Here is a 26812-nt window from a genome sequence, read left to right as displayed (position 1 = left end):
AAAAAAGGGAAATAGCATAAATAAATAAATAAATAAAAAATATTTTAAAAAATTCTTCCAAATTACTTAGTATTTAGAAATGCCACTTAGTTAGTACGATATTGTTTGTATTGTCAAGTTCTCCAGGATCCTAAAACTGCAAATTTTTGGATGTGTAAAAATATCAAATATGATAATATTTTCGACAAAGTAGATACTTTCTGATGTCTAGAGTCAGAACCAACCATACCAAAACCATATCCACCAAAAAATTAAAGCCTACTAAAAGCTAAGAATTTGTGTTATTATTGAGTTGAAAAACTTTTGTCACTGCGAATTCTGTCGAGAAATTTGAAGCTTAAAATCTATAAAACGATAATCATGCCTTTTGTGCTGTATAGTTGCGAAACATGGTCGCTTACTCTAAAGGAAGAACGCAGACTAAAAGGACACAGAAATAAAATCCTGAGACGAATATTCGGATACACAGGGAACGGGAATGTGGAATGGCGGAAACTTCATAACGAGGAACTATGTAATATATACCGTTTACTAAACATTGTTAGGATCACCAAATCTAGAAGGCTCATGTGGGCAGGTCATGTAGTCAGAATGGAAGAAAGTAGGAACGCTTTCAAAGTTTTTACTGGAAACCCAATCGGAAAACGTCCAGAAGACCTAAACGTAGATATTAGGATAATATTAAGTTGGATCTCGCAGAAATATTAATACAAAGTAGAAACTGGATCCAGTTGGCCAAGGACAGAAGTCAACGGAGAGCTTTTGCATACGCAACATTGAACCTCCGGGTTCCATAGGCCATAGAGTTAGTTAATATGTTTTTCTCATTCAAAACAAATGAGGAGGCTTCAAAACAATTAAGATGTACTATATTTAAATGGGAAACCCAGCAAGAACGAGATCATCTCAAAAGTATTGATTAGTTCAGTGGCTCCCAACTATTTTTCATAGATGGCACAATTTACGGAATGTGCACGACGTCCATTATACTAGTTTCGTTTCGGATTATAATACAGCCAATGTATACATTTCTGGAAGCAGTGAATCTATGTTGTACTGAATATTGTTGCTGCGGCTGGAGACGTTGACTGGGTACGGTTAGTCACAAAATCGATTTTGACTAATTATTAAAAAATGAAATGAAATCTATTAAGTTTTACGTCCCACGAATATGTCTGCTAGACTAAAGGAGATGGTGATGATAATGATGAGAAATGAAGGGGAAACGGTGAAATCAAGAAAGTGAGAGGAAACGGGAGAACACCGAGAAAACCCACGCACACGCTGTTTGCTCATCACAAAGCTCACTTGGCGCGAGCCGGAATCGAACCAAGGACTCGATGCACCAGAGGTGAACGCTCAATCACTATAACTAATTATTAAATGCTTCATGATTTTTAAATTTTAAAATTTCGCTACACAACTTGTGGAACTGCGCGAGACATCGGTTGGGAACAAGTGGACTAGCTTACTAAGTAATATTTTGTACTTCATAGAAAATCACGCAGAGTAGGCCTAATTGGATAGTAATGTTGGATTTCTGAAATATCCTTGAAAACAAATTGGAAAAGTCATAAGAAATTATAGGTACCTTCAGAATTTGGCTGTTACCAGTAAATTCTGAGAAGGATTCCTTTAATTTGGTACAAGTAATATAATAATTTTAACCCTTTATTTTATATTTAACTATCAAGTTTAGAGACACGATTGGTCAGCTCTAGTACATAAAAATGTTTATAGACGAGGACGAAATACAATATTCAACATATTGTTAACAGGTGTATGAATAAATAAAGAGGAAAGAAAAGTCAGAAGAAGAAGAAGTTGATGTTTCACTATATATAAGAGTCTCCGCCTTCAGGATTCCTTTTCTCGTCTTCCATCTCCGTCCCGGCCAGTGAGAGAACACAACACAGAGCAACCACTGAGAAAAAAAGGAAGAAGAAAGAAAGACGTATAAAGAAACAAGTGTCCAAGCAGTGGAAGGAGAGGGAGAGAGAGAGAGAGCAAGAACAACATATCAACTAGACACTCATAAATCGAGCTCTCAATGGTTGGTAACACTGTAAAACGGATAGAAGATGAAGAAGCGGCATGCATCAGTAATTGGTTCGGTACGCCGTGTTTGTACGCGCTGAGATCTTCCACAACTTGGGTGGTCCTGTCGCTTCGCTCTTCACCTTCCTTGTAAAAAGGGCTATTTTCTTCTATGAATTACTTTGCTTAACATGGCAACCCTGTAGAAAGAAAAAAAAAAAGAAAGATAAAAACGGAGATGGGTAAAATAGCTTGTTGGCTAGCAATGCGAGTGATGTAATATGGCGGTCACTTAAAACAGTTTGAAAGCCGTAGCTCCTATCTCACTTCTTCTTTATCTTGTTTTCCTTCTTCATTTTTTAAACTCTACCTATCTCCACCTTACTCTGTTGGCCCAATCTACCATATACACTAAATAAAAAAAGATAGGAAAGAAAAAACAGAAAGACCGCCTCCCAGGCAAACCACTTGAAAATCGTTTCTTCCTATGGTTCTATGACCAGCTAGTATTTTTCTTTTTCTTTTTCTTTCTTTTTTACTTCAATCTTCTTTGCTTCTAAAGTTAAAAAAGAAAAACTTCACTTTCAGAATCAGAGTAGCCAGTACATTGTTTTCTCAGGTATAAACGAAACGCACATAATTTTGTCACATTGCATAGTACAAATAGAAATTAATTCGCATCTATATTAACTTAATTACCATTTTAGTAAGGTAGAAAGTTTCACTAACGATCATACAGAGATTAACTCCTTTGGTAGATATACATATCCAAGGGCGGATCCGAAGGGGGGCTACGGGGCTATAGCTTCCCCCCTGGCGCTCAGGTTTACACTGGATAAAATGGCAAATTATGGTTTAGCCCCTCCCTTGATCATATCCTGGATCCGCCATTGTACATATCTGTATTCTTTTAATGACATAGATAAATCGTAAAAGTTATTTGTTGGCAATGACACAGTGTCATCGTGAAATTTCTTCTTAAGGCCTTAAATTCTAACTTATGTAGTTCTTTTCCCATTTTCAAATATGTTTCAGATTATAGGAAACAAGCTAAAATTACCGTTCTTTACACGTTAAATATAAGGTTTGTGGGAAATGTTTGAAAAATAAATATTTGAATAGCTTTATTGACTTAGCATACGTTTCCCTGTTAGGATGTACTTTTTGATCAAAATACGTTTATAGAAACCAACTAGAACAAAGGGCTATGTTCAAATTATAAACATTTCAAGCGGTTTAGACATTTTCTCGTGGAAAGCTCCCAAGTTAATTTCGTTTTTGGATGTCTGTGTACATGCCTTAATGTGGCAAATGTTTGTTTTTTCGTATCTTGTTCAAGAAAATTATTATTGCTCAATATTGCGTGATTATAAGATAATTTATTATTATTATTATTATTATTATTATTATTATTATTATTATTATTATTATTATTATTATTATTATTATTATTATTATTATTATTATTATTATTACTATTATTTCGCCCGTATTCAGGTAACTGCCTTCGATTGTACGCCGTTTCGGTCGTATGCCGTTTCGGTTCTATGCTGTTTCTGCCCTATACCGTTTCGGTCCTATGCATGTAACTCCGAAGCCTTCCCCTCTCCTCCCTTTGTGTAAGCCAATGTGTGGCATTATACAAAGACAACTAATCAGATGCTTACAACTTTTGGTGACCTCAAGATTCAGATTTTTCTTTTCTCTCTCTCTCTCTCTCTCTCTCTCTCTCTCTCTTTCTTTTTTTTTTTACCATTTTACTTTTGTGATCGAACTATTAATATCTGAATTATACGAAAGTGTTCATTTAATATGAATGGAAAGTGGAGCGTCACGCTTTGATCTGATACAATAACCTAACCATACGGTACTACCTTTCGCCCTCCTCAAGTGATATCAGTAATTTGATTTGTATTAACATCCTTCGTGGCCGCTAAGCTATCTAAGGACGAAATGTCTACAGTTTAAAATGAAGTTTGAATCAATGAACTGCTTTCTACCGGGAATCGATTTTGATTTGAATTTAACATTCCCTTTCAGCAGCAATATGGTACGTGGATCAACAGTTTAAGGTTGGATCCGAACCACAAGAACTCGCGAGAAACTGAACCCGGGTCTCTCACGATAAAGGCACGTACGATAACCACATAGCCATGCGTGAGAATTGAACCAGGAATCTCATGCACTTATTGTTGGGGAGATCCGCATTATGTAATTTTATTCATTCACCCATTAGTTCGTATTACTAGAATGTGAAAAGATAGTCATAAGTACGGTATTTAGGCATATACTTCGTATGCGTATGCCAATTTGTCAGCGCTTGGAAAATCTTATCACCACTTGAAACACTACGAAAGAGTTTAAATGCATTATTGCAAATAGTAGGTATGAGCGTCACTGTCGGAAGAATGTGTGTCACGGTTAGAAGACATTTTGGCGTGGGAGGCCTGGGTTTGATTCCCGGCGGTGGCTCATGTGGTTCGGGTTCCACGCTAATCAGTAGATCCCGTCTCACATAGCCTCGCTGCTGAAAGGGACGTTAAACTCAAAATCAATTCAACTCTACACTATTCTATTTAGAAGTAATTTTTACCTATACTAAACTAAACCATTTGGCAAAACAGCCCTTTTTGTGGGCCTGAGTCGCTACAACGCCATCTGTTAGAGACTGGCTGAAGTACATCCAACCTAGCGACGAACAGCGCGCTGCGTCGCCCTGTTTCTAACGGTGGTTCCAACGCTCAAACCCCTAAACTATATTGACTTCATTTTTTTTTTTTTTTACTTATAGAGTACATAAACAGTAGCAGAATAAAAACACTTCCTAGCGAGATAAATATCCGTTTTTCTCGATTTGCTCAAAACCTTTGCATTATAATTTGTTCTCAGGCGACAATTGTTCAACTCGATGTCCATTCTAGAGTTATACATGTTTCATCTTTACACAATATCATGGTTACACAAAACTTATATATATATATATATATATATATATATATATATATATATATATATATATATATATATATATAAGGGCGGATCCAAGGGGGGGCTAAGGGGCTATAGCCCCCCCTTGACGCTCAGGTTTACACTGGATAAAATGGGCTTCAATTCTGCTTTACACTGGATAAAACGGCAAATTATGGTTTATCCCCTCCCTTAATCATTTCCTGGATCCGCCACTGTATATATATTAATAAATTAAGAGTTAAACATAACTCTACCCTATATTTCATTAATTGTAATGAGTACTGTCGCCGTGCTAGAACCAATAATAATAATAATATTAATATTATTATTATTATTATTAATAATAATAATAATAATAATAAATATTATTATTATTATTATTATTATTATTATTATTATTGTAAAGAGCATTACTGTACATATTATGATATTTCTCTTATGATAAAAATTCATTAGCTTCCTTAGTCGTAAAATTGTTTCAACCGGAGTAACATAGTTAATTCTACTTTCAATGCCACACACTAATTGAGTTAGCACATAGACTATGAAAACAGCCACCCAGTTATCATTTATGTGCAATTGTATAATATTGACCACACCTTGCAAGGACAGAAAATTACATTAACCACTCCACGAAAGAGATTTACTTCATCACTTGAAGCTTGGAAATGCATGACAAACTAAATTATGCAAAGAATAAAAGCGATTTTGTAATAAAGTCCATCACAAGAATTTAGGGCGTCTAATAAAAGTGGAGGACTTATTGTCTTTTACCAGTCATGCATTAAGCGTCGAAGCAATTGTTTTTTTATTTGATGATAGCTTTAAGTTCTTAATGGCTGATTCTTTTAATGGGTATGCTTACAAGTTTATAAGACATTATATCAAAATTGTCGCAGATAACAGAGGAAACAATAGAATCATGAGATCAAATATCTCTTTTTGATCTCAATACAGAGAGCTCTGTTTCGGAACACCATTTGATGTATGCAAAAGTAAACTGAGGGCTTTTCTACCTATAAAAGGCATTGGCCTGTCAGGGATAAAGCACGTTCGAGTGTTTTGTAGTAAACGCATCACTGTGCAAAAATGTTAACTTCAAATGTTAACCAATTTCAATTGAAGACGTGACTTCCATAACCACACAAGTCCAGCTGAAGAGACATTGAGAAACTCAATAAAAACTGAATATTTATTGAAAATGTGAACTTGGAAATCAGACTTTTTTCATACTTACACTTTGCTGAATAACAAATGTCACTAAGTATGAAAAAAAAATCTGATTTCCAAATTCACATTTCCAACAAATGTTCAGTTTTTATTGAGTTTCTCAACATCTCTTCAAGCTGGACTTGTGCGGTTATGGAAGTCACGACTTTAATTCACGAATTCCAGTTTTAGACTCTTCCAAACTTAACAATTGATATCAACTTCAATAAACAGAGAAATTGGTCTTATTAATTGAGTTGAGTGGAAGTGATTGGATGAATGATAAACTATGAACTATCGTAGCTAACAATCTCTCATTGATTTCCCTAACTACACTGGGCCTCGATTCCCTAATACTAGCGCCATACCAATTCCTAAAATAACTAGAAAATGGAGCAAAGGTGGCAAAATTTTCTCTCGGCGACAAAAACCGATCACTGTTTCTTCAGCATTACTATTCATTTATCAAAAGGAAAGACACTGTCGAAAGTTATCATTGATCTCGGTGACAAATAGATGCTTCTCGGAATATACGTTGCTTTGCCTCGAGTCCAAAGGCTTGTATATATCTAATTGAAAACAAGTTTTCTTTACGTAACGATCTCATTCAGACATTCCAAAATGTTCAATAATCGGGTAAAGTTCTACGACACGTTCACAAAAACTGTTGGTGATTTGAGAGTTCCGTCTTTAGACTCGGGGTATCAGAAAGTAAATCTTCAGATTCTGAACATAAAACAGCAAGCACGACATCAGTCTTTCGTCAACGGAGGAGAGAGTATTTGTAATTCAGACTCTGCAGTCAAACCTCCACCTCGAGAAACACCCCGCACAACTACAATTAGAATAAACCAATTTGATCGTGTGTCTGTATTCTACAACAGTTTATTCAATTCAAAAAGCTTCCAAGTCACATTCATGTTGTGACTTCAATCCGTTTGCACGAATTAATCACTGCTGGAACTTTCACTGTGATCTTTGTTGTTGACTGTTATGTTAACATGTTACAAGCGATAGCAGCATCAGTCAATTATCATGCTTTACTTTCGTGTGCATTCGTGTGTAGGGATGCTTAGTTAACAAAGGCTGGAATTGTGAAACTTAAATGGAATAAATTTACTTCACTGTGATATCATTACTCCATTTACACTGCGAAGGCGGGATGCAAGAGCATTAGTGCTTAGTCACCTGCGACAAAAGACGAGCAATAAGATGAATTTAATACAAATTCAAAATCGTTCTACAATGAAAATGATTGTGAATAATTTCCGCGATTTCCTCAGGATTTTTTTTTTTTTTTTTTAATCGAAAGAGTATAGGACAATGTAAGTCTACATTTAAGCTGATTTTCAATAATGGTGTCACATCTTAAAGTTATAATCCTAACTGAAGACATTCTTGAGCTTCGTGCTTTTCTAGCTTACGAAATAATATTTGTAAATAAAATTCCCAATATCTCAGCTTAAGGGACTTATTCGCTATGAATAATGCTCTTTTGATTAGCAGACAAGCGTAATATACATCAGAAATTTTGAGTTCGTTGCATAATTTTTTACCAAGTTTTTTTTTCTCAAGTTCGTATCCCATTTCTGTGTTTTTACACTCACAAACTGTGTAAGTAAATGAGCGCCTTATGAGAGTACTGTTAAGTACTTGCCTTATGAAAATACAGTCGAATCTCAGCCGACGGAACAAGTCCCGATCACATGTTCCCCGATCCTAGTTTAAATGTTATTATATTACCCGCTTTCATGGATCTCAAGTGCAGCGAAAGGGTTCTCATACATTCTAGATGACATTAAGAAAAAATACGTCAAGAATTTTGTACTAATTTTACAAAATGATAGGAGAACTTTTCGAGACGCGACAAGAAAGATTTTTTCGAGAATGCGTTCGAGATTTTTTTACAAAACTTACGAGACGAGGCGGTAGAACTTTTTTTTTCTTATCTTGTCTCATGGGCAACACGGGACCCACGGAAGGTAGGAAATCTAGGGTTTGACTCCTACTACGAGAACATCGAATGAACTGACAAAAGACGAAAAAATACTAGTCAATGAAATTATTATTATTATTATTATTATTATTATTATTATTATTATTATTAATAATAATAATAATAATAATAAAAATATTTCTTGGTGTTCGCGAAATAATTTGTGCCCAGATGGTCAACGTTCAGGAAATTGTTGCGTGATCAGCGCATCGAATTCCAACACCGTATTTTCTATTACGGTGCCAGAGCCAGAAGTCTTAAACCGGAGGTATTCACTTTTAAATTAAAGTATCTCCCGAATTGCCTCACGACGGTGGGTTAATAAGGCTAAGTCTGCACCCACCGGTAATAGAATCCAAATTTGTGTGCACTACAAATGCGAGTGTTAAGCTTTTTGTTGCATGAGATAATAATAATAATAATAATAATAATAATAATAATAATAATAATAATAATAATAATAATAATAATAATAATAATAATAATAATAATAATAATAAAGCAGGAAATTAATGAAGTGTTAATGAAACATTCTAAAACAGTTTTTTAAATAAATCTTTATCCTTCAGAGGTAATTATAGAGTATTTTGCTTGCTGTGCAAGTAAAACCTGTTACATTCAACGCTGTTTTGCAGTCTGGTGTTTTTGTTATCGTCACGTCTTTTTCCTTTTTTTTTAAAAAAAAAAAGGAGGTTAAGAAGTTTGTAGTTTATAATTATATAATTATTAATATGAATACTTTGTAGAAGACATCAGCTGGCAACATTTATATTTCTTGAAGGGAAAAAATATGTGGTTGTGAAAGATTAAAAAAAAAAAGTTTTATTTTACGTTGTATTGTTTTCTTCTTCATTTGTTTTGACAAAATCATCTCTTCTCTTCTTGGAGGCGTTTCTTTCTTGCCTATTTTTGTTCAATTTTGGAAATACGCCCTTTAGCATTTGTTATTTTCAATAAGAAAGAATTTGCGAAGAAGCAACATATAATAACTACGAAAAAGAAGCCATTTAAGAAAAAATCAATAGAAAATATTATATAATATCAGAACAACTTCTGGTAAACCAAAGAAAAACGTAAACACATAGCACATGCCATTGTGCCTCCGTTCAGAAAGGAAAAACAAGCTTCAAAGTTGGCCAGAAGTCTTACTTCCCTTTTGGTAATATGCAAAAGCGTGTAAGAAAAAAAAATCAAAAGCCACATGCCTGAAAAATTAAATATGTCCGGTAAACCACAAATCGATTGGCTGCAAGTATATTCGTCGAAAAGAGTATTGTGAACAGAGACACATGCCAAATTGCCAAATACCGGGGAGGCAATTTAATTCACAAAACACAGGTGGTGTGCATGCAACGTAAAGGCGCACGCGAGTCTTTACTAGTACAATACATTTTCACTTCAGGCTTAAGAGGTAAATTTATAGTAACTTATTAACCTAGGTAAGTTTTCCATATTTTACTATTGTTTACGAAAATTCTAATAGTTTCTGTTAGTATTACTCACGGGATGAGACGAGAAATAAGTCTAGTCTCGTCTCGATTCTCAAATAATTCTTTCTAGGCTAGTCTCAGAAAATTTTCTCGTTTCGGTTTGTAAATTTGTCTGCAATATTCATGCCTTAAATGCTTCTTCTTAATTTCATTTGAAAGTGGGCTCAAGAAAGTTGTGATATAACAACATTTAAACATAATAACATTTACTATTCAAGAATACTCTGACTTGTGTATCTTTAAAACGTTAATAATTGGTCTTCATTCTGTTTGTACAATCACTTTATCTATTTAATAGTTCTTATGCTTATGAATCATGAAATATTAAAATTGTGCTTGAGACCTATTACTTACGTGAGCTAGGTTGTCCACAAGACTCGTCAAATTTTTCTCGCCTAGTCTCGAAGCAGTGGCGGATCTAGAAGGTAAAAACGGGGGGGGGGGACCAGACAGATCCCAGGCTATGATAGATATATCATGAGATTACTATAAACTTCCAAAAATTTACAAATAGGGGCATATTACCTTAAATTATTTTTGCCACTCAAAAAACTGAGATCCGCCACTGCCTCGAAGTTAGAAAGCGCACTTCTCGTCTCGTTATCGATATACGAATCGAGATGAGATGAGAAATCTCGTCTCATGGATAACTAGTTTCTATTATACAGGGTGAGTCAAAATTATGCTCCCGATTTATTATTATTATTATTATTATTATTATTATTATTATTATTATTATTATTATTATTATTATTATTATTATTATTATTATTATTATTATTATTATTTCTTTTGCTTTTAAGAACATGTATGTAAACAGAGCTTACATACACTGATTTATCGGGAATAATTTAGTTTCCGGGGGTGGGGTGTAATCAGCAACGAAACATATACAATCTATATATCAATCGATTCAGCTTGACAAAACAAATCGATCGATACCAAATTTAACTACTTCCGGTTTAATTAGCCTAATTTGGTTCCCGAAGGTGGGATATAATCAGCAACGAAATATATACAATCTATATATATATATATATCAATCGATTCAGCTTGACAAAATAAATCGATCGATACCAATTTTAACTACTTCCGGTTAACCACATCCAGTTTAATTAGCCTAATTTAGTTTCCGGGGGTGGGGTATAATCAGCAACGAAACATATACAATCTATATATCAATCGATTCAGCTTGACAAAACAAATCGATCGATACCAATTTTAACTACTTCCGGTTAACCACATCCGGTTTAGTTAGCCTAATTTAGTTTCCGGGGGTGAGGTATAATCAGCAACGAAACATATACAATCTACATATATATCGATTCAGCTTGACAAAACAAATCGATCGATACCAAATTTAACTACTTCCGGTTAACTGCTTCCGGTTTACTGAGCCTAATTTAGTTTCCGGGGTGGGGTATAATCAGCAACGAAACATATACAATCTATATATCAATCGATTCACCTTGACAAAACAAATCGATCGATACCAAATTTAACTACTTCCGGTTAACCACTTCTGGTTTAATTAGCCTAATTTAGTTCCCGAAGGTGGGGTATAATCAACAACGAAATATATACAATCTATATATCAATCGATTCAGCTCGACAAAACAAATCGATTGATACCAAATTTAACTACTTCCGGTTAACCACTTCTGGTTTAAATAGCCTAATTTAGTTCCCGAAGGTGGGGTATAATCAACAACGAAATATATACAATCTATATATCAATCGATTCAGCTTGACAAAACAAATCAATCGATACCAATTTTAACTACTTCCGGTTAACCACATCCGGTTTACTGAGCCTAATTTAGTTTCCGGGGGTGAGGTATAATCTGCAACGAAACACACACAATCTATATATTAATCGATTCAGCTTGACAAAACAAATCGATCGATGCCAAATTTAACTACTTCTGGTTAACTGCTTCCGGTTTACTGAGCCTAATTTAGTTTCCGGGGGTGAGGTATAATCATCAACGAAACATACACAATCTATATATCAATCGATTCAGCTTGACAAAACAAATCGATTGATATCAAGTTTAACTACTTCTGGTTATCTGCTTCCGGTTTACTGAGGCTAATTTAGTTTCCGGGAGTGGAGTATAATCAGCAAATAAACATATACAATCTATATATCAATCGATTCAGCTTGACAAAACAAATCGATCGATACCAAATTTAACTACTTCCGGTTTAATTAGCCTGATTTATTTTTCGGGGGTGGGGTATAATCAGCAACGAAATATATACAATCTATATATCAATCGATTCAGCTTGACAAAACAAATCGATCGATACCAAATTTAACTACTTCCGGTTAACTGCTTCCGGTTTAATTAGCCTAATTTAGTTTCCGGGGATGGGGTATAATCAGCAACGAAACATATACAATCTATATATCAATCGATTCAGCTTGACAAAACAAATCGATCGATACCAATTTTAACTATTTCCGTTTAACCAAATCCGGTTTATTGAGCCTAATTTAGTTTCCGGGGGTGAGGTATAATTAGCAACGAAACATATTCAATCTTTATATCAATCGAGTCAACTTGACAAAACAAATTGATCGATGCCAAATTTAACTACTTCCGATTAACCACTTCCGGTTTACTGAGCCTAATTTAGTTTCCGGGGTGAGGTATAATCAGCAACGAAACATATACAATCTATATATCAATCGATTCAGCTTGACGAAACAAATCGATCGATACCAAATTTAACTACTTCCGTTTAACCACTTCCGGTTTATTTAGCCTAATTTATTTCCCGGGGGTGGGGTATAATCAGCAACGAAACATATATAATCTATATATCAATCGATTCAGCTTGACAAAACAAATTGATCAACATGAAATTTAACTACTTCCGGTTTAATTAGCCTAATTTAGTTTCCGGGGGTGGGGTATAGTCAGCAACGAAACATATACAACCTATATATCAATCGATTCAGCTTGACAAAACAAATCGATCGACACCAAATTTAACTACTTCCGGTTAACCACTTCCGGTTTACTGAGCCTAATTTAGTTTCCGGGGGTAGGATATAATCATCAACGAAATATATACAATCTATGTATCAATCGATTCAGCTTGACCAAGCAAATCGATCGATACAGATTTTAACTTCTTCCGGTTAGCATTATTTGTTTCGCCCTTTTTTCTTTGTGTTTTATCTCATTTTTACTTTTTGTAAGAAATGCTTTTAAATAAATATAAATCTCATAAACTTAACTAAGAAAGTCGTGTGCCTTCAAAGAAACAAATGTTTTGGGGACAACTGTTAAACAATAATATGAGCACGTTCTTTGCAACGTCAACATTTAAGAATTATTTTATCTATTGTTTTTATTGAAATTTTTTAAAAAAATTAAAGATCTGTGTATTGGCTCACCCAACTTTTACTTTTAAATAACCTTTAAGATTTTTTCGAAATTAAATATTCTTTTCTTTTGAAGCCACTCAATAAGAAAGGAAAAATAAACAATTTGGTTGAGTTTTGAATCGAAATCTAAATGCAGAAAAAGTAGTGTGAAGACCAGTGTGATGTTGACCACCAAATATATCTTCAAACGTATTTTTTTGTGTTTTGAAAAAGGGATTTTTATCTTCAAAACAATCAACAGCAGATAAGTCTCTCTTTCTATTTTTCCATACAAACAAAAAAAGAATTCTCTTCAAAATAACCAATAACAAATAATTAGCTTTTGCTTTGATTCGAAATATGACGGTGTTACCAGTGTGCACACTAAAATATGGTTGTGTTAATTCAACTCAATTTTAACACAGAGCAGTGGTTCCAGCGTGACTACCAGTATACGGTGTTAGTTCAACACATATGCCGCAGTGTTAGCGTTTAACACAAGGGGTGTGTTACGTCTTTAACACACAACCGGTGTTGAGCCGTGCCGTAAGCGTTAATGAACCACAAAATTACTCCTCCAAAATATGTTAAATCGCCTATATGCGTAATGTGTTTACATTATGCTGAGTCTAAAAAAACACTTTAAACAAGTAAAAAAATGTACTCCAGTGGCGGAGGGGGGGTGGGCACGAAAAACCTACCTCTCAATTACTAGCCGCGTGCTCTTCCGACTTGGCCACGAAGGCGATGAAGAATACTGAAGTTTGCTAATCAGATTGCTCCTTTAAGCCGCGTATATTCGACGATAACCGTTCGGGATAAGATAAAATCTGCTCGCCATGTAGACCTAATTCTATAACAAAATGATGACTGTCTATTTACTTTATTTTATAGTTTTTCCATATTCACTTTCAAATGATCGGCGCTAGTTGCCATCTAATAAATTTGATGCGTTTGTTGCTTCTAGTACACAATCGCTTAGAAAAAGAAGCAATAAATGCATCAAATGTGGGAGATGAATTTATAACACCTAAATGGCACATGTCTAGCACGTCTTGTGCTGTTAGTTTTTTTTTTTTTTTTTTTTTTTTTTTAGAAACATTACCTAAAACAATTGAAGACACATCGCGCGCTTTGCATTTTGAAATTTTGCGTATACCTGGATTTGTTTAAGTATTTCTTTCTACTGTGTTTGTCTATAGCTTCAATTCATAAGCCTTTATAATTAGATGCCCAACATATTTGGCAATCACGCAGAAAACAACACCGAAGATTCTACACTTGTGTTAATTTAACACACAGGTTGTGTGTCATTTCAACTACGGGCATTTGACACACAACTCCAAATGGAGAGTGAGTTGTTCTAACCACTTGTTTGTGTTATATTTTAACATAATCGTGTTAACACATAGGCATGTCGTTAAAATAACACAGCGATTTTTTACAGTGTGAAGTTTCGTCACCCATTTCTATTGTAAACACTTTTTATGTTTTTCGAAAACTGTTTTTTCTTCAAAATAATTAACAATCGAACATAAAACAATTGATTTTGGTTTTCAATCGAAATTTGTAAGTAGAGGGATCTGGCTAAATTTGGCCACATCTTAACTTTATTTTGTAAATATCTTCTTACTATTTTCGAAACAAGCTATATTTTTTTCTTCAAATCAATTAATACGAAACAGAAAACAAATTATTGGCTTTACTTTTAAAATAAAATTTGAAAGTATTGGAGATGTCAGTGTGAAGTTGCCTCGGAACTCCCTCGATTATTGAATAAATATCTCATTACGTTTTTCGAAACAAACGATTTTTACTTCAAAACAATCAATAACAAACGAAAAACAAACTCTTGACTTCGTTTTAGAATCAAAATTTGAAAGTAAGAGTGGCCAGTGTGAAGTTGCTCTCCCAACTGTACTTTGTAACCCTTACGTTTTTTTTTTTTTGAAACATTTTTTTTCTTCAAAACAATCAATATCAAACGAAACACAAATGATTGGCTTCGATTTCGAATCGATATTTGAAAGTACAGGGACAGTGTAAAGTTATCCTTCCCCCTCAACTTTATTTTGTAAATATCTCTTTATTTTTTCGAAACAAACGAGTTTTTCTTTAAAACAATCAATAACAAAAGATTTTGATATCGAATCGAAATTTGAAAGCAAGAGCTAACTTTACGTAGATGTAACTACATAACCGAAATAAAAACATCGAAATTCTTAATGTTCTCTGTTCATGTAATGCTTTTTCATGTTTCTGTTTTGTTCTTAAGCAAGAAGGCGTGCTAACTAACTAACTCTATGGACTATAAAGGCTAAAAGTTGAATGCTACATTCACAAAAACTCTCCATTCACTTCTCTCCTTAGACAACAGGATCCAGTTTCTACTTTATACTCCAATCTTGCGAGATCCGTCTTAATATTGTCCTCCTATCTTCACCTAGGATCTTCCTATTGGTCTTTCTCCAATTGGATTTCCAGTCAAAACTTTCAAACTACTCCTACTTTCTTCCATTCTGGCTACATGACCTGCCCAATTGAGCTACCTAGATTTCATAACTTTAACAATGTTCGGTAAACAATATAAGTTATGCAGTTCTTCGTTATGAAATTTCCGCCATTTCCCATTCCTGTCGTTCTTGGAACCGAATATTCACCTAGGGATTTTATTCTCCAATACTCTGTCTGTGTTCTTCTCTCAGAGTAAGCGACCAGTTTCAAAACCATACAGTACAACAGGATTTATTATCTACTACAGAATTCTTGAAGATAAAAGATTCTGATCTGAATAATAACACAAATTCCCTGCTTTCAGTCGAGATCTTATTTCTTCGTAGATATCGTTTCGGTCTGTTAATATTGATCCTACCCTAACAGCACAATTATATAGCAGGGATATGCCTATCATGTTCCCTCAGGTACATGGAAATGTGCCCAGTATGTGCCTTATGTACCTGTGAGAGAGAAACCACATGGATGGCAAGTGATAATCACAGTCTATGTCCGCCTCTAAGCACATGCCTCATATGTACCTGGGAAACTTACCTAGTATGTTCCAAGTAGGTTCCCCATGCCGCAAGCATTAATGAACCACATAATTATTCACCCAAAATATGTTAAATCGCCTATATGCGTAATATGTTTACATTAAGGTGAGTCTAAAAAACACTTTAACCAACTAAAAAAAATGTGCCTCAGGGTGGGCGTGAATCACCAACCATTTGATTACTAAGCGCGTTCTCTTCCGACATGGCCACGAAGTCGATGGGGGAAAATGTTGCTTGTAGAGGGATAAATCCTTGAGGTCTTTTTAATTTGGCTAATCAGAGTGTTGTTGTAACTCTGTATATTCGACGATAACCATTTGGGATCAGATAAAATCCGCTCGCCATGTAATTTTATAACAAAATGACCCGCTTCTTTTCACTTTATTTCATGGTTCTTCCATTTTCACTTTCAAATGACCGGCGACAGTTGGCATCTAAAAAAAACAATTCTTTATCCCTAACTACGAAAATAATTAACTGTTCACATATGTATGAAAGATTCATCTTAATTTTTATTCATCAGTTATGTCATTTCTTTCTTCTACATTTATCTCCCAAATTTCATGCATATGTTGCTACTTTTTTCTAAGCGATTGTGTACTAGGACAGAGAGTGGAACAAAAAGCACGAGAAACCGTTACATGGTTCTGTGCATGAGCAAATGCGAAGAGCTGACTGTCATTCGTGTGTCGCTGCAGATATCAATTATGTCATAAGTATCTCAAAAAGTATGCACCTAAGGTAAGTACCTCGAACATAAAAGATATGTGTCCCAAGTGACGATATAAAAACAAATGATTATCACAGTGATAAACAGAGCCAGGTATATAAATGCTACATTTGTGGTACATGGTCGCAAATATCAATTAGGTGTAACAAGCACCTAAAACTTTAGCTAGCTGAAGTACATACTTAACACATGAATACCGGGTACCTAAAAAGTTGCTGAGACACCTAAATGACACGTGCCTAGCACATCTTGTGCTCGTATGTTACATATTTGAAAGTATCCACTTTATTGAAAGAATTCCTTGAATTTTGACATTTCCATAACCCGACCCCAGAAACTAAATTAGGCTTAGTAAACGAGCACTGGTTAACCGGAAGTAGTTAAATTTGGTATCGATCGATTTGTTTTGTTAAGCTGAATCGATTGATATCTATATTGTATATGTTTCGTTGCTGATTATACCCCACCTCCGGAAACTAAATTAGGCTAATTAAACTGGAAGTAGTTAAATTTGGTGTCGATCGACTTGTTTTGTCAAGCTGAATCGATTGATATATAGATTGTATATGTTTCGTTGCTGATTTTACCCCACCCCCGGAAACTAAATTAGGCTAATCAAACCGGAAGTGGTTAACCGGAAGTAGCTAATTTAGTATCGATCGATTTGTTTTGTCAAGCTGACGATTGATATATAGATTATAAATGTTTCGTTGCTGATTACACCCCACCCCCGGAAACTAAATTAGGCTAACTAAACCGGAAGTGGTTAACCGAAAGTAGTTAAAATTGGTTTCGATAGATTTGTTTTGTCAAGCTGAATCGATTGATATATAGATTGCATATGTTTCGTTGCTGATTATACCCCATCCCCAGAAACTAAATTAGACTAATTAAACCGGAAGTGGTTAACCGGAAGAAGTTAAATTTGGTATCGATAGATTTGTTTTGTTAAGCTGAATCGATTGATATCTATATTGTATATGTTTCGTTGCTGATTATACCCCACCCCCGGAAAATAAATTGGGCTACTTAAACCGGAAGTAGTTAAATTTGGTATCGATCGATTTGCTTTGTCAAGCTGAATCGATTGATATATATATATATATATATATATATATATATATATATATATATATATATATATTGTATATATTTCGTTGCTGATTATACCCTACCTCCGGAAACTAAATTAAGCTAATTAAACCGGAAGTGGTCAACCGGAAGTAGTTAAATTTGGTATCGATCGATTTGTTTTGTCAAGCTGAATCGATTGATATATAGATTGTATATGTTTCGTTGCTGATTATACCTCACCCCCAGAAACTAAATTAGGCTCAGTAAACCGGAAGCAGTTAACCGGAAGTAGTTAAATTTGGTATCGATCGATTTGTTTTGTCAAGCTGAATCGATTGATATATAGATTGTATATGTTTCGTTGCTGATTATACCCCACCCCCGGACACTAAATTAGGCTAATTAAACCGGAAGTGGTTAACCCGAAGTAGGTAAATTTGGTATCGATCGAGTTGTTTTGTCAAGCTGAATGGATTGATATATATAAAAATTGTATATATTTCGTTGGTGATTATACCCTACCTCCGGAAACTAAATTAAGCTAATTAAGCCGGAAGTGGTCAACCGGAAGTAGTTAAATTTAGTATCGATCGATTTGTTTTGTCAAGCTGAATCGAATAATATATAGATTGTATATGTTTCGTTTCTGATTATACCCCACCCCCCGGAAACTAAATTAGGCTCAGTAAACCGGAAGTGGTTAACCGGAAGTAGTTAAATTTGGTATCGATCGATTTATTTTGTCAAGCTGAATCGATTGATATATAGATTGTATATATTTCGTTGTTGATTATACCCCACCTCCGGGAACTAAATTAGGCTAATTAAACCGGAAGTGGTCAACCGGAATAGTTAAATTTGGTATCGATCGATTTGTTTTGTCAAGCTAGATTGATTGATATATAGATTGTATATGTTTCGTTGCTGATTATACCCCACCCCCGGAAACTAAATTAGGCTAATTAAAACCGGATGTGATTAACCGGAAGTAGTTAAAATTGGTTTCGATCGATTTATTTTGTCAAGCTGAATCGATTGATATATATATAGATTGTATATATTTCGTTGCTGATTATACCCCACCTCCGGGAACTAAATTAAGCTAATTAAATCGGAAGTGGTCAACCGGAAGTAGTTAAATTTGGTATCGATCGATTTGTTTTGTCAAGCTGAATCGAATAATATATAGATTGTATATGTTTCGTTGCTGATTACACCCCACCCCCGGAAACTAAATTATTCCCGATTTATCAACACAAAAAGTTTTTTTTTTCACAGATTATAAATGTTCAACATGCGATCCACGAGTCACACGATTTACACGACAAACATCTAGTCTATGATAAAGTTCCTGCCACACTCTTTGTAGCAAGTCATGGTCGATATCGGCCACAGCTGCAGTGATGCACTCATGCAGTTCAACCGCAGTTGTATCAAGTGGCTAGGCACAAATACCCTAAATTTTCCACAGATATGCCGCTGATCTTGCAAAACGGACTTAGTCACATGAAAATCAAGCACACAGAACGAAGAAATTGCCTCCTGGTGGACATCCATATAACTACATCTCAGCAATAGAAGGAGAACAAAAACTTTTTGAGACTATACTCCATATATATATATATATATATATATATATATATATATATATATATATATATATATATATATATATATATATATATATATATATATATATATATATATATATATATATATATATATATATATATATAATTATTATTATTAAAAATATTTGTCCTTCATTTCATTTTTCTCTTTAAAAAGAAAAGAAAAATCGATCATAATGACAGTCTCCATATTCCACACGATCCGATGTTAATCGAACTTGATATGCGACTTGATATACTTAGTATGTATTTGAAACGCTTTCCTCTGTGCAGACTTCTTCGTGGCCGAATTATTGGCCATTAAAGATGAGAACTCGTCCTATCCGATTTTGGCCAAATTTGGCATGGAAGTAGATCTTGCGAATGTTGAGTACGTGCGCCATCTTTGATCTTAACCCATTCACTTATATGGAGAACTATTCTAGTATTTTCTTTGAAATGAAATGGAATTTTAATGGTTTTATTTTACTGATTTTTTCTCTAATTTTTTGTTCTTTTAAAAATAATATTAAAAGTAATTTAATTTGATTTGATTTTGAGTATAGCGTCCCATTCAGCAGCGGGGCTATATGAGACGTGAACCTACAGCTTAAGGTGGAATCCGAAACATATGAGTTTCCGACCTACGATTAAAACGCAAAAAAGTAACATTTTTCTATTTGCACACACAAAGGAGGACGGGGGCATGACCCTCAAAAATTGTACAAATTAGATAAAACTTGCAAAATTTATTTTACCTAACGTCCTGGGAACAGAAATTACTTTAAAATTTTCTTCTATCACTGTTTACAAGCAGAGAGGGACATATTCGCCCCATATAAAATTCTATGGTTCGGTTATTAAGTCTAGCCTAAAAGGAGTTAAGCGATTGTAACGAAACTTGCAGGATTCAATTATCTTCGGCCTACGATTAAAACATAAAAAAAAAAAAAAACCTCTACTTGCACAAACAAAGGGGAACGGGGGGATGACTAAAAAAATGTCCATTTTGGATAAAATTTGCAAAATTTATTCTACCTAACGTTCTAAAAACAGAAATATTTTTTATTTTTTCTATCCCAGTTAGAGGAAGCACAGGGGCATATTCCCCCATAAAACCATATGGTTCAGCTCTTTGGTTTACAATTAAAATGTGAGAAAAATAACACTTTATGTTTGCACACATAAAGGGAAACGGGTGCATGACAATCAAAAATTGTACAAATGGGATAAAACTAGCAAAATTTATTTCATGTAACGTCCTGGGAACAGAAATAAGTTTTCAATTTTGTAAATTCTCATTTTGAGAGCGCAGAGGGAGCATATTTCCTCATAAAATCCTATAGTTCGGCTCTGGGATATAGCCTACAAGAAATGTCTGCTCCATCTAAATAGGGATAGAAAAATTAAAAAAAAATATTTCTGTTCCCAGGACGGTAGGTAGAATAAATTATGAAAGTTTTATCCAATTTGGATAAGTCATGCCCCCGTCCCCCTTTGTGCTAGCAAATAGAAAATGTTATTTTTTCGCGTTTTAATTGTAGACCAAAGAGCTGAACCATATGATTTTATGGGGGAATATGCCCCCTTTGCTCACTCTAAGTGGGATAGAAATAAATGAAAAATATTTGTTTTAGAACGTTAGATAGAATAAATTTTATCCAAAATGGACTTTTTTTTTAGTCATCCACCCGTTTCCCTTTGTGCAAGTAGTTTTTTTCTTTTTCTTTTTCTTTCTTTCTTTCTTTCTTTCTTTCTTTTTTTTTTTTTTTAAATCGTAGGGCGAAGATAATTGAATCCTGCAAGTTTCGTTACAATCGCTCAACTCCTAGGCTAGACTTAAGAGCCGAACCTCAAAAGCCGAACGATTACCAAAATAAGTAAGTAGATAAGGGTGATCGACCAGACTTCGTTCCAGTGTTTTGCTGAAGATATTTGTGAAACTGACTGGCTGGTAGGAGCTTATGTGAGTAGATTCTTTATATAGCTGTAGGAATGTCATTATTTTGGTAGAAAAGGTAGAAAGGTTATTTTGGTTCTATTCATAAGGTAGAAAAAAAAAACTGTTGTGAGAATACCAATATAAAGCTGACAGTGATTCAAGTAAACGTAATTCAACTATTTTTTTTTTTGCCATATATATATATATATATATATATATATATATATATATATATTTGCCGTTTACCCGGTTAAAGGGTTTTGCTGTTTCTTCGGGGAAGTGATTTATATGCATTTTGGACTTTATAATATTATAGTGGGTCTATGGGATTTTTCTTTATTCATTAATAATTAAATAATTTATACATACATTCAATACTGATAATGATTAATCAAGGGAACGATAACTAAACAATAACAATAATAACAAAAGGTGCACAAAACGAATATATAAGATGATAGGTGCACAATGAGAAAATAAGTGAAAAATAGAACAATATTATATATATGCATATAGGCTAATAAAGGGAAAAAGCGGTGACGAAGCAGAAAACATAATATATTAACTGAAAGGACGATATGATGAAATGATAATGAATGAATTGCACTAGTCGCCACATCACGAGGTTTTGTTAGTGGACAGATGCAGGTTATCTTCTGTTCCTGGGGCCACTCAGGAACTGATGAAGACCGGGGAGGCCCATATTAGTTGGTAATCACTGTGCGTATGATGGATAAACATGAGGTGATAGATGACGTGGATGATGTATGTCAAAGATCTCTGGGTCTCTAGTGGCAGAGTCCAATTGGAGGCGATATAGTGTCATATAGTGTTGCAGCGGAGAGTCGATGTATCGTGGTGGTGCATCGTTATCTCTATTGTAGCGTATAATGTCCTGTAGCATTACATGGTGTAACTCAAACCGAGTAGTAATGGGTGATATCAATAAAAATAAGTAACTACTCCTGAGAAGTCCTGCTCGAGAATCGGAGTAACTACACCTGGAGTAATCTCCTCCCTCAATTTCGTATCAATAAAACAAGCCACTACTCAGGTCTAGTCTGCTCCAGATTTATGAACGTTTACTCGCGCTTCCTCTGCACGTAGCACTAAGTCGTATCAATAAAAGAAGTGATTACTCATTTCTCCCATTCATCGCACAGTCATTTCGTTGTTTTTAACCTGTGGCGTAGTGTCTTAAAAGCCATGAAACGGGCAAGTAGCAACGATAGCTTCAATCAAAGTGCATTTGTGGATATTCTAAAAGAGTTACCAGTGGTACTTTCAAAAGTCACAGCTATCAGAAAGTAAACGAAGGAAAGCCGAAACTTTGAAGGTAATTACAGTGAAATGCAACGAAATATCAAATACATCTACGACTGAGACACAAATTCAAAAGAGAATCTTTAATATTCGAGCGAGAATAAAACAAAAATAAAAAAGAAAAAATAAAAAAAAAACGGGAAAGAAGTAATACTGAAACCATGGGAATGAACCTATTTGAGCTGATGGATGTTGATTGGAATCCAGCAATATCAAGATTAACACGACAAGCGCATATCACGTGTTGTCCAAGGTCTTTGTAGATTGTTTGGCTTTAAGAACGAAATCAAACACTTGGCTCCTTTGTTTTCTTTTTAAAAAAGTCCAGCCACCCACGTCATAAATCACGTCCATCTGATTGCATTTTCCACACCATACGTGTCCCCTTTCGCCTTGACATAAACAAAATACATTCTCATGTATACACCCTTTCTATCAACGTTGAGTTCAGTTGATTATTAGTTTAACGTCCTTTTCAGTAGCGTGCCTATATGAGACAGAACCCACTGATTAACGTGGAATCCAAACCACATGAGCTCCTGCCGGGAATCGAACGCGGGTCTCCTATGCCAAAGGCATGTACGCTAACCACTTAGCAACAAAATAGCTCTTCCTATTAACGTATTACTCTCCAAAATACTAGGTTTCTTTAATGCCACTTGTGTATAGTCAAGTGCTCCGATAGCACCCGGAAATGTATATTGTTCTTGCCACTTTGCCTTTGCTGTTTGTATATTACGCACACTTCCGGAAACAATCCATTTTCAGGTAGGCATAGACAATACTTTGAGCCACACCAGAATCCCCTGACATTCCGACCTGGAGTCCCGGATCACTCACGTAACGCAAGAAAACCAAGGGCACCGATTTCTCTGTAAATTTGGGGGGGAGGGCATTCAGATGCAGAAGGTATATATATCAGGATTTTAAGACAAATTGCACTCTAATTATGCCAAATATTGTATATTCATAAATACAATAGGGGGCCCACATGAGCTTTGGGGGGCCCGAGCCCCCTGGCCCCCACAGGATCGGTGCCCTTGAAGAAAACCCGCATCTTTTCATTACGTAGTCCACCACCCCGAATTTCGGTTGATTCTCCTTAAAAAATGTTGTGCTAATCACTACATTTTCTTTCATAAACTTACAATGCTTTTTGTAATCTCCATTTCCAACATTTCTATGCAGTTTATAAGTTTTTCTACGTAGTAAAACAATCATATACTCTGCCATATTTCGCACGGAGTCACCTATTTAGCTTGCTCCACAAATCTGGAGAAGTTACTAGCATCACAGAGGAGTCTTTGATTTTTATTGATATCAAACGCGTAGTAGTTACTCGGCTCGAGAATAGAGGTGTGGTTACTTCAAAAGGGCGGGGCTTCTTCGAGGTCAGCCGAGACGACTAGTGCTCAGTTCTCTTTTTATTGATACCAATGCGAGTAACTACTTCAAAATTGGGCGTAATGAGTAACTTCTCCGTTTTATTGATATCGCCCAATGTATCGGGTTCGAAGCTGCTCCAAGTGTGGGAGTAAGGACGGAAAATCGATAAGATCGTACAGGAGCCTAGTTGGACTTGGTAACCTGATTCTATACACTAACCGTAAGGCATGTCTCTTCATGATACACAATTTTTGATAATATTTATCAGATGCAGAGACCCAAACCGTGTGGCCATATGTTAAGGTACTTCGCATGAAGGCTTTTTAGGTATGTAGTACCGTAGAGGGTTGTAAGCCCCAGCTTGTACCAACTAGCCTTTTAAGCAAATTGAGTCGATTTTGAGCCTGGATGACAACCTTCTTAAGATGTGGGATCCAAGATAGTTTACTGTCAAAGACGATACCAAGGTAAGTCAGAGTCGAATGAACCGGAACTGGTGTATGCTCAACATGAAGGCGTAGTAAAGTCGGGTTACGGTACACTCTGGAGCGTCGTCCTGCTGGTAAAAATACAATTGATTGTGTCTTCACAGAGTTAATACTCAGTCTCCATATGTTACACCAGTCGACAAATCTATCAATAGCAGTTTGCATAAGGCGATTAATTTGCTGAATAGTACGGGCTGTTGAAAGAAAAGCTGTATAGTCAGCAAACTGATAAATTTGGATATTGGCTGGTAATCTGAGATTGGCAACGTATAAGAGATAGAGGAGAGGCGACAAAGACGAACCTTCAGGTACTCCAGAGTGTAAGAAGATTGGATGAGAAAGAGCGCTGTTTATGGATATGTATGCCAGACGTCCTGTTAAGAAGGAATTGACTAAGCGTATGTAGGAAATAGGTAATAGATAGTGATGTAGTTTATAAATAAGCCCAGGATGCCAAACTTTATCAAACGTTTTCTCGAGATCAAATGTGACTAAACAAGAAGGAAAACCCCGGTTATATTGATTATAAACGGTCGTGGTAAGGCGTAATAGCTGATCTATAGTACTAAAATGAGGCCGGAAACCAGCTTGATGAATAGGCAGAAGATTGTGACGTCGGATGTGGTCATGAAGTCGGCGAACAAGAATCCGTTCCAAGATTTTACAGAGACAGCTAGTTAAATGAATTGGTCTATACGACTGAACATCCGATGGAGGTTTCTTTGGCTTGGGAAATAAAAGAACCTTCGAGTATTTCTAATCAAGTGGAAAGAAACCAGTACGAAGTATGAAAGTGTAAAGTTGGCTGAGGAATAGAAGAAAAGAAGGAGGCGCATGTTTGATGAGTACATAGGTGATGCAATCAAAGCCAGGTGCAGTATTCCGTTTCTTTTGTAGACTTGTAGTGATATCGTCTGGTGTTATAGACTGCGTAAGTGGATTATTTGGTTCAAGAAGATGATTATCCGACGGTTGTAAGTGAGCTGAGGTCGGATCAGTTTGGGGTTGATGATTGTTTGAAGTCGTTGTGGCATGTGCCACCCAGGCAACGGAGTAAAGATATCTTGAAAAAAGAGGGCGAACGAATTTGCCTTCTCTGAGTCAGTAATGAGAGCTTGGTTGTTTTGAATGAGTGGATATGGCGTGGATGAAGTTGTGCCAGTAAGTTGACGAAACTTAACGCCAATATTTGCTTGGATGAGTTTCTGCAGCCAGAGTATTACATGTACGGATCCATTGTCGTTTCTTGTACGCAACTATGTAGTTATGTGTTATGCGTAGGTACTGACGATGGAGTCTAAGTGCTTCCAAGTTGCCGCTCGTTCGGTATTCTCGGTAAGCTCTACGTGACGCAGTTATTAATGAAAGGTATCGTGGCAGTAATGTGGGTTTATGAAGATGTGCGGTAGCAGTAGGAATGGAGCGGTCATCCGCATTTTGAACTGCTTCAGTTAGTGTAGTGACTACTAAATCGAGGTTATGTTGGGAATTAGGTACAGTGAGTGGAATGATAGCATTGTTAAGTGCAGAGCGGTATTGATCCCAATCAGCCTGATTATAACAGTAGATTTTCTTAGTTGGCAATGGATATGAAGATTGTGCTGTGCAGCGTAGTTCTAACTTAATAGGAACATGATCACTTCCTATGGAGTCTAGTATCGAGATGGTGATAAACTGAGTCAGAGAAGATGAGGTAATAACAACATCAGGAGTACTGTTACTAGCTGGTCGTGTTGGCTTAGGTAGAATATGAAATTCACCAGTAGTAGTATTTTGAAGAAAATCAAGAAAGTGCTGTTTGTATCTCTCGGTACGACTATGAAAATTTAGGTCTGCCATAATAATGTAATGCTTAGAGTGAGAGTCAATGAAGCGAAAGAAGTCATAATTGAGTTGTTTACCGGGACGAAAATAGATCGTAGCAAAGGTGACAGTACGGCCTCGAAAGTATATTGTAGTTATGTTATATTCAGGAAGAGTAATATTATGAGGTGCTGTTACGGATCGATATGACAGGCGATTGTAAATACCGATAGCTGTACCACCATAAAGACGTGGTCCTGCAGGGGCATCGTGACGGAGTATGGTATATTTCGGTATGTAGCAATTCAGGTAAGGAGCCAGATAT

The 26812-nt window shown here is 35.5% G+C and overlaps 1 long non-coding RNA gene across 2 annotated transcripts in view; it reads left to right on the top strand.

Moving 5' to 3' along the window:
- LOC145669193 (uncharacterized) overlaps nucleotides 1-26812 on the top strand; it is a 283744-nt gene that overhangs the window by 110412 nt on the left and 146520 nt on the right. The window contains exon 3 of one of the 2 annotated variants that reach the window (XR_014128165.1): nucleotides 21327-21501. The exons of the other annotated variant lie outside the window; for it this stretch is intronic. This is a non-coding gene — a long non-coding RNA (uncharacterized LOC145669193). Of the gene's footprint in view, nucleotides 1-21326; nucleotides 21502-26812 lie in introns of those variants that run through there. 2 annotated transcript variants of the gene reach the window in all.

Source organism: Thermobia domestica, chromosome 13, assembly GCF_964235325.1.
Source record: "Thermobia domestica chromosome 13, izTheDome1.hap1.1, whole genome shotgun sequence".
Lineage (NCBI taxonomy): Eukaryota > Metazoa > Arthropoda > Insecta > Zygentoma > Lepismatidae > Thermobia > Thermobia domestica.
Note: the sequence above shows the minus strand (reverse complement) of the source record. Positions and strands in the feature narration are given on the sequence as shown.